This window comes from Schistocerca serialis, chromosome 3 (assembly GCF_023864345.2).
Source record: "Schistocerca serialis cubense isolate TAMUIC-IGC-003099 chromosome 3, iqSchSeri2.2, whole genome shotgun sequence".
In the NCBI taxonomy this organism is placed as follows: Eukaryota; Metazoa; Arthropoda; class Insecta; order Orthoptera; family Acrididae; genus Schistocerca; species Schistocerca serialis.
The window spans coordinates 249821369-249836016 of NC_064640.1; the positions used below are offsets into that span (position 1 = coordinate 249821369).

The window sequence follows — 14648 nt, forward strand, 5'->3', positions numbered from 1 at the left end:
TTCGCAACGTTAGCTCGGAAAGTGGTTCAGATAGATCTGCATTCACGGGCAGCAGCATTTCATTTCTGCTTTGAAACCTGTTGCCACTGACAAAGCATGACACTTGTCTCCGGTCCTTGTCGGTTAGGATCCTTTTACGAACAATAGGCTTACGCTGTCTTACTTACGCACTAGGACAAAATATGTAGACGCACCTCCAAGGCATTATCCGAATGGGACGGAAATCGGTAGATGTGGTGTACACACACCCATCAAAAAAAGTTTTGCATCACCCCGGCTCCCAGAAATCCTGAAGATAGACGTTGAGTGTGGGTATTGTATCTCAGACACAGTCCTTTGACTGTTCAGAGATGTCACTAAACCCGCCCAAAGATGTAAACAACCATGCATGAACAGCGCCTATTAGACGGAGGGGTTCTGACAGCTGATCGGTGCCAGTCATTCCACCAGGAAAGAAGTACACGGTTCCTGTTGTCTGTAGTTCAACCATGACTAGACAGTCAATACCGGGGTTTAATCACGTCTGCATTGTTACTTTGTGCCAGCAAGGGCTCTCAATGAGGGAAGTGTCCAGATGTCTCGGAGTGAGCCAAAGCGATGTTGTTCGGACATGGAGGAGATACAAAGAGACAGGAACTGTCAATAACATGCCTCGCTGAAGCCGCCCATGGGCTACTACTGCAGTGGATGACCGCTACCTATGGATTATGGCTTGGAGGAAACCTGACAGCAACGCCACCATGCTGAATAATGCTTTTCGTGCAGCCACAGGACGTCGTGTTACGACTCAAACTGGGTGCAATAGGCTGTATGATGGGCAACTTCACTCCCGACGTCCATGGCGAAGTCCATCTTTGCAACAACGACACCATGCAGCGCGGTACAGATGGGCCCAACAACATGCCGTGTGGACCACTCAGGATTGGCATCATTTTCTCTTCACCGATTAATGTCGCATATGGCTTCAACCAGACAATCGTCGGAGACATTTTGGAGGCAACCCTGTCAGGCTGAACGCCTTAGACCCACTGTCTAACAAGTGCAGCAAGGTGGAGGTTACCTGCTGTTTTGGGGTGGCATTATGTGGAGCCGACGTACGCCGCTGGTGGTTATGGAAGGTGTCATAACGTCTGTACGATACGTGAATGCCATCCTCCGACCGATAGTGCAACCATATCGGCAGTATATTGGAGAGGCTTCCGTCTTTATTGACGACAATTCGCGCCCTCATCGTGCACTTCTTTTGAATAACTTCCTTCAGCATAACGACATAGCTCGACTAGAGTGGCCAGCATGTTCTCCAGACATGAACCCTATCGAACATGCCTGGGATAGATGGAAAAGGGCTGTTTATGGAGGACGTCACCCACCAACCACTCAGAGGGATCTACGCCGAATCATCGTTGAGGAATGGGAAAATCTGGACCAACAGTGCCTTGATGAACTTGTGGATAGTATGCCACGACGAATACAAGCATGCATCAATGCAAGACGACGTGCTACTGGGTCTCAGAGGTACCTGTATGTACAGCAATCTGGACCAACACCTCTGAAGATCTCGCTGTATGGTGGTACAACATCCAATGTGTGGTTTTAATTAGCAATAAAAAGAGCGGAAATGATTTTTGTGTTGATCTCTGTTCCAATTTTCTGTACAGGTTCCGGAACTCCGACGTGATGCAAAACTTTTTTTGATGTGTCTATATAGACGAACAAATTATTTCAGTATCAGAAAAACTGGATGATATATCCACGAGGAGGGCCTTCAGAAATTGAACAAATCAATAACGCGTTGGTCCACTTCTCGCCCTTACGCAAGCACTTTTTCGGCGTGGAACTGACCGCCAAGGGTTGTTGGATGTCCTCCTGAGGGATATTGTGCCAAATTCTGTCCAATTGGCGCATTGGATTGTCAGAATCCCGAGATCATTGCAGGTGCCTGCTCATAATGCTCCATACGTTCTCCGTTAGGGAGAGATCCGGCGACCTTGCTGGCCAATGTAGGGTTTTGCAAGCATGAAGATCAACAGTGGCATTACGTTGCTGAAATGTAAGTCCAGGCTGGCTTGCCATGATCGCCAATAAAACGGGACGTAGAGTATCGTCGACGTACCGATGTACTGTAAGGGTGCCGCGGATGACAACCAAAGGAGTACCGCTATGGAAAGACTGGCTGTAGGGGCATATGGCGGGTGACAGTCAGACAAGTATCCCACCACTGCCCGGAACTCTGCAGACATGCCTCCGCTGGACATCGGGGCTCAGTTCCAAGCGGGAACCATCACTAAAGACGATTACACCACAGTCAATGAGGTTCCAGGCCGAAGTCGCGCCCGAGACAGCAGTGCGATATCAACCTCACTATCGCCCGCCATAAGGCCCGACAGTCATTTGTTTTCATAGCAGGCCCTCCAACCATCTCGGTATTTTGACTATTTAATGCGCCAACTGGACTGGCACGATATCCCTAAGGAGGACGTAGAAGAACTCTATCAATTACGGCCAAGCCGAATAGCTGCTTGCATAATGGTGAGAGACGAACTAACGAGTTACTGACTTTCTCAACTTGTGGAGTTATTTCTCTTGAACAAACCATCACATTCTTCTGAAATTGTAATAATTTGTTTGTCGTGCATGTATATCCCATTTACAGATTTCAGTCCCATTCGGATAATTCCTTCGTGGTGCATCATTGTCTTTTTTTCTTAGAGTGTAGCTGTGTGTGGCACACCAGTCTTTGTAGACCGGTTAAACAGTCCCCGTTGATACACCGACAAATCGGTCTGATTCATTCGTAGTGTGGTCATGGGCAGGTCCAAACACGATAGGTCTTTTCTGCAAGACCTACCCTGAACCATCTTACTGCCCTGATTCCACACAACCGATTGGTACATACACACCTTTTCACTGCACGACTTATTTCAGTGGATAGAGGCTCACATGACTAACTGGTACCAGTTCTACACTATCTCGAGCGCTACAAAGCGAATAGTATAGCCCTGAAAGTGGTTGAGCTTATTAGTGGCACGAATAAATTTTGTTCCGCGAGTTTTTATTTTGAACGATCGCTTATTGTGTATATCAGACGAAAGTGGCAAATCAGCCAATTAGGCAAGTACGTGAACATCTGAAAATTTTGGAAGTTTGTGCTAAGTTCCTTTGGGACCAACGTGCTGAGGTCATCGGTCCCACTACTTAATCCAACTTAAACTAAGTTAAGCTAAGAGCAAGACACACACCCATGCCCGAGGGAGGACTCGAACCTCCGACGGGGAGAGCCGCGCGAACCGTGGAACACGCCTGAGACCGCGCGGCTCCACGCGTCTGAGGACATCATCCGTGCTGACTTGTATACCAGGCCAAGACTGGTTAACATCTTACCCCCACTGTCATGCAATGTCTTATAACATAGCGCTCTCAAGCTGAACTGGGCTAGCAAACATGGGTCCATAAACGCAAACTAATATTATAGGATTACGCGATTGCCAAATAATGAATGGAAGCAGTCTCAACCATTAAACACCTAGCAGTATATGTACTGAGCGATTTGAAGTGGAGCGACCACATAAAACTATTGCAGGGAAGGCAGATGCCAGGTTGAGATTTGTTAGGCGAATCCTCAAGAAGAGTAGTCCACCCACAAAAGAGGTAGCTTACAAAACATTCGTTCGACCTCTACTTGAACATTGCTAATCAGTCTGGGACTCTTATCAGGTAGGATTGATTGAAGAAATAGAGAAAATCGAAAGAAAAGCAGCTCGTTGCGTCAGACATTCGTTAAGAATGCGCGAAGTGTCGAGGAGAAATTCATACACCACTAGTGGCAGAAGCTACAAGAGAGGGGTTGTGCACGTCAGTGTGGTTAACTGTTAAAATTCGGAGAGCGTATACTCCTAAAAGAAACGCCCCAATACATTAACTGCTTCTACGTACATTTCCCGAAAGGATGAAGGCAGAATTAGCTAAGATTCGAGTTCGAACGGAGGCTTACCAACAATCGCTTTTTCCTGAGCACCATTCGTGACTGGAACAGGAAAGTGGAGAAACGAAGCGATACACAAAGTAACTCCCGCCACAACAAAAAGTTGGCTTACGAAGTGCAGATGTAGTTGTAGAACAACGCAGCGTATACCCACGAAATACGGCTATCGCCCATCACGGCAGAGTTGAAGCAAAGACGAATTCCGCGTAATTAGTCAACGTTGAACGGCATTATTGATTACGTAATTCCTTTTCACCCAGTTGCTCCTTCAGTATTGTATTGTGGTCTGCAGTGTTCGCGCACCTACGATATCTTTTGGTCTCCAAAATGGCTATACAACAGTTGTGTAGATTAGTGTAGATGGCACACCTTCCAGTGGCTCGCAGGTTAGAACAAAGTAATCAACATTATTATTCTCGGCTGTCCTCGAGGCTGCATGTGTAGGACAATGCTCTGACATATCAGAACTGAACCTGTCTTACGAGTAGTTGCATACATGAGTAACGTATTAGTAATTGTGTCTGTGGAAACAAGGGCGGATGATGTGCTCGTGGAGATACTGCTGTGATGCACGGATAGCAAAATGATTATAGCCGTTCATAAAACTACATACTTACTTCTCAGGAGAATGCTCTCTCGCACAGTGAATCCTTCTCTGAGGCTTGACGGAATCCCTATAGTTCAAATCACTATTTGCAAATATCAAGACAGTCTCTTAGATTTAAAAACAATGTGAAATCCGTTAGTCACAAAGAAGTAAAAACTATTTTCAAATTTATAGAGAGCCGCAGTCAGTCGTTTCCTTTCTGGCTTTATTAATGTAAATCCGGCCCCTCCCGCCGGAGGTTCGAGTCCACCCACGGGCATGGTTGTGTGTGTTATTCTTAGCGTAAGTTAGATTACGTTAGTTTAAGTAGTGTGTAAGTCTAGGAACCGATGACCTCAGTAGTTTGGTCCCTTAGGACCTTAGGAATTCACAAGCATTTGGACATTAATGCAAATCCAGATTTCGGCTACTAACTAGTCATTATCACAGCAGTATTTCAGATTTGTAATACGTGCCCTAGTGCGTCAGCCGTGTTGTTCGGGCTTCCCTCACAGTTCCTTCAAGACTCATTGAACAGTCTTTAGTGAACCTCGACGGGAGCCCGAGCAATAGGGGTGACGTACTAGGGCATGTATTAAAATGCTAATTAATTGAAACCTTCAGCTTCCGACAGGTGTTGTTGATATACCTCGATGGGGACAGCTGAAAATGAGTGCCCCGACCGGGACTCGAACCCGGGATCTCCTGCTTGCATGGCAGACGCTCTATCCATCTGAGCCACCGAGGACATCGATGAATAGCGCGACTGCAAGGACTTATCCGTGGCAAATACGGAATCGATCTGAAATCCCTCGTCAATAGCACTCAACACTTTATGTGAATAAAGAGCTTGTTGTGTTTCACAGGAACGATGTTTTCTAAACCCATGTTCACTGTGTGTCAACAGACCGTTTTTTACGAGGTAATTCATAACGTTGGAACTCAATGTATATTCCAGAATCCTGTTGCATATCGACGTTAACGATATGGGCCTGTAATTTAATGGATTACTCCTACTACCTTTCTTGAATATTGGTGTGACCTGCGCAACTTTCCAGTCTTCGGGTAGGGATCTTTCGTCGAGCAAACGGTTGTATATGATTGTTAAGTATTGAGCTAATGCATCAGCATACTCCGAAAAAAACCTAATTGGTATACAGTCTGCCGGCCCGTGTGGCCGAGCGGTTCTAGGCGCTTCAGTCTGGAACCGCGCGACCGCTACGGTCGCTGGTTCGAATTCTGCCTCGGGCCGGGCATGGATGTGTGTGATGTCCTTAGGTTAGTTAGGTTTAAGTAGTTCTAAGCTCTAGGGGACTGATGACCTCAGATGTTGAGTCCCATAGTGCTCAGAACCATTTGAACCATTTCTTGGTATACAGTCTGGGCGAGAAGACTTGCTTTTATTAAGTGATTTAAGTTGCTTCACAACTCCGAGGATATTTACTTCTACGTTACTCATTTTAGCAGCTGTTCTCGATTCGAATTCTAAAATATTTCGGAAGGCTGTGTTTAGTAACACTGCTTTTGGCAGCACTGTCTTTGATAGTATCTCCATTGCTATCGCGCAGAGAAGGCATTGATTGTTTCTTGCCACAACTTACTTCACATATGACCAGAATCTCTTTGGATTTTCTGCCAGGTTTCGAGACAAAGTTTCGTTGTGGAAACTGTTATAAGCATCTCGCATTGAAGTCCGCGCTAAATTTCGAGCTCCTGAAAAGATCGCCAATCTTGGGGATTTTGCGTCTGTTTAAATTTGGCACGTTTGTTTCGTTGTTTTTGCAAAAGTGTTCTAACCCGTTTTGTGTACCAAGGAGGATCAGCTCCGTCGTTTCTTAATTTATTTGGTATAAATCTCTCAATTGCTGCCAATACTAGTTCTTTGAATTTAAGCCACATCTGGTCTACACTTATATTATTAATTTGGAATGAGTGGAGGTTGTCTCTCAGGAAAGCGTCAAGTGAATTTTTATCTGCTTTTTTGAATAGGTATATTTTTCGCTTATTTTTCGAGGATTTGTGGATTACAATATTCAATCTCGCTACGACAACCCTGTGTTCACTAATCCCTGAATCGGTTTTGATGCTCGTTATTAGCTCAGGATTATTTACTACTAAGAGGTCAAGTGTGTTTTTACAACCGTTTACTATTCGCGTGGGCTCATGAACTACTGCTCGAAATAATTTTCAGAGAATGCGTTTAGCACAATTTCCGATGATATTTTATGCGTACCTCCGGAATTAAACGTGTATTTTCGCCAACATATCGAGGGTAAATTAAAGTCACCACCAACTATTATCGCACGAGTCGGGTACTTGTTTGAAATCAAACTCAAGTTTTCTTTGAACCTTTCAGCAACTGCATCATCTAAACTGGGAGTTCGGTAAAAAGATCCAATTATTATTTTATTCTGGTTCCCAACAATGACCTCTGCCCATACTCACTCACAGGAAGTATCTACTTCAATTCGCGACAAGTTAAACTACTTCTGACAGCAACAAACACACCACCGCCAACCTTGTTTAGCCTATCCTTTCGGAACACCGTTAGGTTCTTCGCAAAATTTTTGGCCGAGCTTATATCTGGCTTTAGCCGGCTTTTAGTGCCTATAACGATTTGAGCATCAGTGCTTTCTATCAGCGCTTGGAACTCTGGTACTTTCCCAACACAGCTACGACAATTTACAACTGTTATACCAATGGTTCCTGTATCTACGTTCTTCCTGTGATCAGCCTGCACCCTTTGTAACTGAAGTCCTTCTTGTGTTTTCCCGAGACCCTCTAACCTAAAAAAAAAAAAAAAAAACACCCTGTCCACGCCACACAGCCCCTGGACGATCTGAAAATCAGCCAAATGTCTATAATGGTATTTATAATCCGTCTTGATTGCATAAAATGTTTATTCAAATGACCGGTTTTCACATGAAAACGCAGCATGTGAAGGTTGCTGTCTATGGATATGTTACTCCTGTAACCGAAATTGCAGATCTGAAGATGGTTCTAGAAGAACCGAAACCGGTCATTTGAATAAACATTTTATGCAATCAAGACTGGTTATAAATAATATTGGAAAAACTAGTGATTGCGGTTATCCCATCAGACATTATGTCTGTTTTAGCAAAATATCTATAAGTACGAAGAATTTATTCAAAGGAGAATTTGAGCGTAGCACATTGCACTTACATTCGAGAGTAAGCCGACTCCAAACCCCGTCTGACCATTCAGATTTGGGTTATTCCTTATTTTCTTAAAACGCCTAAAGCAGTTCCCTTAAAAAGAGCACTGCTGATTTCCTTCGCCTTCCTTACATAACAGGACCTTGTGATCCATCTCTAAATGCTCTAACCTTCCTTCCCTCAAATAAAAAGGGCAACGAGAAATGCAACAAAAAGGGTAACGAGAAATGTAACTTCCAGAGTGAAAGCATAGTACCTAGGACTGAAACTATTAGATGTAAGCCGGCCGCTGTGGCCGAGCGGTTCTAGGCGCTTCAGTCCGGAACCGCGCTGCTCCTACGGTCGCAGGTTCGAATCCTGCCTCGGGCATGGATGTGTGTGATGTCCTTCCGTTAGTTAGGCTTAAGTAGTTCTAAGTCTAGGGGACTGATGACTTCAGATGTTAACTCCCATAGTGCTTCGAGCCATTTGAACAATTAGTTGTGAACAAAAACTGAAAGTTAGCTCAACTGGAAAAGACTGACTACGCACATGGGTACGGGTAGGGTAGGAAGATGGTCGATGCAATAGCTAACACAACGAGGCCATGCAAGATGGTATAATTAATAAAAGATTTAATCGTAGATATATTTACAGATGGTGCGGGCTTGACATGCCATACTACTAGGGATTCCGAGGTAGCCACTAACGATTTACTAGGTGAAAACCTAGGGGATGAATTACTTTGTCCTTGCTTCTTTATAATTTTTTATACTGGCGATCCGCACCGGCTTCACACAGGTAGCACTAAGTATCTACGACTGGACGACTTCTCTGGCGTAGCGGTAACAAATTATATACACAAACCTTCCTTTTAAATGAGTCTGTCAATCAGTGAAAACTGTATCACAATCCCTACAATATTTCCTAAGATTAATCTTCACGTACAGGCAGAAAAGAGCGGCGGGGACTTTAATTTATAATAGGAATGGAACGAGAATATATGTATAGATGTATACATTGTGGTAGTAATAATTTCGAGGGGCTCAATGGCCTGTGTAAGTCTTTCAGTTGGACCTCACTTCGGCGACTTTGGTGTCCGTAACCTGTTATGTAATTGCGGAAAGGGACCCACAGTTTAACGTGGAGCCCGAATCATATTTCGTTTATGGTCGAGTGTCAATATCACAGAGATAAATGCTAGGTTAAAATGACGAGTGAAACATCCGTCGCGCAGTCGCCATTCGATACGGTCACCTTTCAGTTTCCAGGCACACGATTTACCGCTAGACCTCCAGGCCCAAAGTAGAAGTTACGCGGCGTAGCCGCGGGGTAGCGGGAAAATGTATTACTTCCTCCTACATACGTCCCGCGAAATGACCACAACGACAACATTCGAGAAGTTAGAGCTAAAACAGAGGCTCACCAACAGTGATTCCCCCAAGCGCCTTTCGTGAGTGGAACAAGGAAGCAGAGATCCTTTGATGGTACAATTACTACCCTCAACTGCACACCGTCAGGTGGCTTGCGGAGTATTTACGTAGATGTAGGTAATTAAGGAGTGTCCCAGGCAAGTGTGACACTACCGCTACTGTTTCCAATATTGTAACGGGTACCAGTGTTCTGTGGTGGAGGTAGGTGGGTGGGGGCGAGTCACAAGAAGTAGGCTGTCAGTAGGAGCCTTTATTTCCTAACAGTGTTTACTAGAGGCCCGTAGCGCTACGACTTAATGGAGAATCAAAAACGCATCAGAATGGAAATGTCCAAATAATGTTTGACACATTTTCAGAGCAGCCAACAAGATTTTTCGCGTCGGTCTGAGACCAGAGATGAAACTTGTGTACACTACTATATCCCGGCGCCAGTTTACTGGGATGCGAAAGGGATTCTGCTGATAGATCATATTCCCACTGGTCAGACAATTACGGGACAATATTGCGCCATCTCCAGTACCAACTAAAGCAAAAGATAGGCGAAAAAAGGGCCAGATTCGACGAGGAAGAACGTCAACTTTCATCAAGAGAATGCACGCCCACATGCAAGTGTCGTTGCCATGTGAAAAATACATGAACAAAGGTAAGAGGTGTTACCAAACGCGCCTTATTCGCCTGATTTAACTCCATCAGACTTCCATCTCTTCCCCAAATACAAAATTTTCTCGGTGGACGGAGAGTCTCTTCAAACAAAAACTCATAGTCGAAGTTGACGTATATTTTGCCGCCCTAGAGGAATCAAATTTTCGAGGTGGGATCAGGGCATTGGAACATTGCTGGACCAAGTGCATTAGCGAACAAGGAGACTATACTAACAAAAAATTTTACGAAGGTAAGTCGTTTCGACATATACCATTCCGAGAGCATTTCAAATAACTCCAGTGCATATCGATAAAACGATATCGCACTAGACTAATGTGAGACCACCCTGTCTAATGTACACGTAAAACTTCGGTTTGAAAATCATTTTGTTGCTAACGGAAAGCAAACCCACGTTTTCCGTGACACTGGGCGTCACATAAAACGTGTGATGAGCAATATTCATTTATGAAACATTATGGCAGATTAGAAGTGTGTGCCGGACCGAGACTCGAACTCGAGACCTTTTCCTTTCGCGGGGAAGTGCTCTACCGACTGAGACACCCAAGCGAGACTTACAACCAGTCCTCACAACTTTGCTCCTGCCAGTACCTCGTCTCCTGCTTTCACAGAAGTTTTCCCGCTGCGAAACCTGCAAGAGGACGGGTCGTGAGTCATGCTTGGGTAGCTCAGGCGGTAGAGCACTTGCTCGCCAAAGACAAAGGTCGCGAGTTCGAGTCTCCGTCTGACACACACTTTTAATCTGCGAGGAAATTTCATATCGGTGCACATTCCGCTGCAGAGTGAAAATTTCATACCGAATATTCGGTTAGAGTATCACCAACTACACACTGCAAAAACGAAATTGCAAATATCTGCCAAAACACTAGAGAAAATGCGGCTGACGACTCTTAGGAGAGACACCCAGTATAAATGATTTAGTGCATAACTTTGGTAGCTCCATGGGGCTGTTTTCAGATGATGCGGTTGTCTATAAGAATCTGGAAACATCAGAAGACTGCAGGAACACCAGCTGAGGATTGATGAACGTTGCAACAACTGACAACTGACTCGGAACGAAAATAAGTGTAACATACTACGCATATACAGGACAAGGAATCCACTGCTTTACAATTACGCTATTGAAACTTCCTGGCAGAATAAAACTGTGTGCCGGACCGAGACTCGAACTCGGGAGCTTTGCCTTTCGCGGGCAAGTGCTCTACCAACTGAGCTACCCAAGCACGACTCACGCCCCGTCCCCACAGCTTTACTTCTGCCAGTATCGCAGTTCGCAGGAGACCTTCTGTAATGTTTGGAAGGTAGGAGACGAGATACTGGCAGAAGTAAAGCTGTGAGGAGGGAGCGTGAGTCGTGCTTGGGTAGCTCAGTTGGTAGAGCACTTGCCCGCAAAAGGCAAAGGTTCTGAGTTCGACTCTCGGTCCGGCACACAGTTTTAATCTGCCATGAAGTTTCATATCAGCGCACACTCCGCTGCAGAGTAAAAATCTCATTCTGAATTACACTATTGGTCAAAAATCAATGGAAACAGTAACGACCGTGAAATCCACTCGTGAAGAATTACACTATTGGTCACAAAGCGCGGGAAACAGTAACTACCGTAAAATCCAGGGTTCGACAAAAATATGGAAACACTAAAACACATTACCATTTCCAATACGGCGCAGGAAACACGCCGGCATTCAAAACAGCTTCCAGTCGTCGCGGAATGAATAAATACACATTATGCATGGTTTTCAAGGGAATCTTATACCATTCTTCCCGTGAAACAGTGGCAACTTCAGGTAACAGTGATGGAGGTGGAGAGCATCAGACACCCTCTTCTACGAAGCAGGCCACAAAGGCTCAATAATACTCCACGTTTGGTTAATGTTATGGCCAGTGAAGATGCGAAAATTCATCCTCGTACTCTCAAAATCAGTCCTGGATTACACGAGCTTTGTGAACAAAGCCGGCCAGGGTGGCCGAGCGGTTCTCGGCGCTACAGTCTGGAACCGCGCGACCGCTACGGTCGCAGGTTCGAATCCTGCCTCGCGCATGGATGTGTGTGATGTCCTTAGGTTAGTTAAGTTTAAGTAGTTCTAAGTTCTATGGGACTGATGACCTCAGTAGTTGAGTCCCATAGTCCTCAGACCCATATGAACCATTTTTGTGTGAACAAGAGTCCTGTCGTCTTGAAACACAGCATAACCATTGGGGAACCAACACTGTACCATGGGATGGAGATGATGAGCAAAAATGGCCACATAATCCTTGGCAGTAATGTGATAGCAGAGTAGCCATTGGCTGTCAAGATCACCACCACCGAACACGCGCCAAGTTCCACTCATAGGACAAACTCGGCCAGTATTTGTAAACGGTGTGAAACAAGACTCATTCGACGAAATGACTTTCTGCCATTGCCCCATAGTCAGTGTTTTATGGTTTCACCCCACGTTTACCTGTAACAGGAATTTGGGTCGCAGATGGATAGTTCTGGAATTCCAGCTTACCCCGCAATTCGCAACTTATGGAGTCCCTTCGTGTTGCTTTGGTGCTGGCATGGTTCGCGACTGCGACATTCAGTTCTGCAATGACTTTTCCAGCTGACCTCGGTACTTTTTGTCGCAAGCCTCTTCAGTTACCGTCCTACACGATCACTCATCACACACCTTCCCGCGTCGTGACTTAACGGATGATGTTTTTCCGTTTTCCCTGTATGCGTAGAAATCGTCCATACGGTGCCTCTTGAAACACCAAAGATTTTGGTTATCTAGGTTACGGAAGCACCACCATACGAGTGCCAACAATCTGCCCACGTTCGAATTCACTTAACTCTGATATAATACACACAACTGCGGCCGCGCGGGATTAGCTGAGCGGTCGGGGCGCTACAGTCATGGACTGTGCGGCTGGTCCCGGCGGAGGTTCGAGTCCTCCCTCGGGCATGGGTGTGTGTGTTTGTCCTTAGGATAATTTAGGTTAAGTAGTGTGTAAGCTTAGGGACTGATGACCTTAGCAGTTAAGCCCCATAAGATTTCACACACACACACACACACACACACACACACACACACACACACACACACACACACACACAATTATCCGTATGGGACGGAAAATGGTAAATCTGTTGTACATGTACAGACAAACAAACATGTTTGAACACTCACAACTGCGCAGAAGATGGTTCTGACCACGACGACACTAGCAACGTATAGAGGACATTGCACAGATGCTGTTCGTGGTCAAGTAGATCAGCGAAACCTGTAGACTTGGCTAGCATCTGCATTTGTATTCAAGCATGCATTTCTCGCGGTGCTTCCATATTTTTTGTCCAACCCTAGTAGCTAAGAGTAACCATCCGGTGTGACCTAAACTGGAATGTCAACATAAAAAATAACACGAAAAGCAGATACCAAACTCGCAAAAAGAATGTTAAGAATATGTGATTCATCCACGACAGAAGTGGCTTACGAAACACTTATTCGACAGATTCTTGAGTACTGCTCCTCAGTTTGAAGCCCTTCACAAGTTGAATTGATAGAAGAAAAAGACAACATCCAACGAGGAGGGGCGCGTTTCGTCATGGGATCGTTCTGTCGGTGCGAGAGTTTTACGAAAATGTTCAACAAACTCCAATTACAGACGCATTTTCACAAAAATATATATATATATAACCTAGTAGATAGTGTTGTCCGCAGCTCGTGGTCGTGCGGTAGCGTTCTCGCTTCCCACGCTCGGGTTCCCGGGTTCGATTCCCGGCGGGGTCAGGGGTTTTCTCTGCCTCGTGATGACTGGGTGTTGTGTGACGTCCTTAGGTTAGTTAGGTTTAAGTAGTTCTAAGTTCTAGGGGACTGATGACCATAGATGTTAAGTCCCATAGTGCTCAGAGCCATTTGAACTATTAGATAGTGTCGGAAGTTCCATGCGGCTTTTCGCGGATGATGCTGTAGTATACAGAGAAGTTGCAGCATTAGAAAATTGCAGTGAAATGCAGGAAGATCTGCAGCGGATACTGACTTGGTGCAGGGAGTGATAACTGACCCTTAACATAGACAAATGTAATGTATTGCGAATACATAGAAAGAAGGATCCTTTATTGTATGATTATATCATAGCGGAGCAAACACTGGTAGCAGTTACTTCTGTAAAATATCTGGGAGTATGAGTACGGAATGATTTGAAGTGGAATGATCATATAAAATTAATTGTTGGTAAGGCGGGTGCCACGTTGAGATTCATTGGGAGAGTCCTTAGAAAATGTAGTCCATCAACGAAGGAGGTGGCTTACAAAACACTCGTTCGACCTATACTTGAGTATTGCTCATCAGTGTGGGATCCGTACCAGGTCGGGTTGACAGAGGAGATAGAGAAGATACAAACAAGAGCGGCGCGTTTCGTCACAGGGTTATTTGGTAAGTGTGATAGCGTTACGGAGATATTTAGCAAACTCAAGCGGCAGACTCTGCAAGAGAGGCGCTCTGCATTGCGGTGTAGATTGCTCGCCAGGTTTCGAGAGGGTGCGTTTCTGGATGAGGTATCGAATATATTGCTTCCCCCTATTTATACCTCCCGCGGAGATCACGAATGTAAAATTAGAGAGATTCGAGCGCACACGGAGGCTTTCCGGCAGTCGTTCTTCCCGCGAACCATACGCGACTGGAACAGGAAAGGGAGGTAATGACAGTGGCACGTAAAGTGCCCTCCGCCACACACCGTTGGGTGGGCTGCGGAGTGTAAATGTAGATGTAGATGTTGATGAAGGAGTTGTGAATCACAGACTTATTGCTAAAATTCCGAGACAGTACGTTCCCACACGAGTCGAGCAAACATACTACTTCCTCCCAAAT

At 45.2% G+C, this 14648-nt stretch overlaps 1 protein-coding gene and 1 non-coding gene across 5 annotated transcripts in view; both read right to left on the minus strand.

The window, feature by feature from the left end:
* The window catches only part of LOC126469998 (uncharacterized), a 292826-nt gene that overhangs the window by 176708 nt on the left and 101470 nt on the right, over positions 1–14648 (minus strand). The gene's annotated exons all lie outside the window — the stretch shown is intronic.
* Positions 5243–5316, minus strand: Trnaa-ugc (transfer RNA alanine (anticodon UGC)). Its single transcript has one exon. It is a non-coding gene; the product is annotated as a tRNA-Ala (tRNA).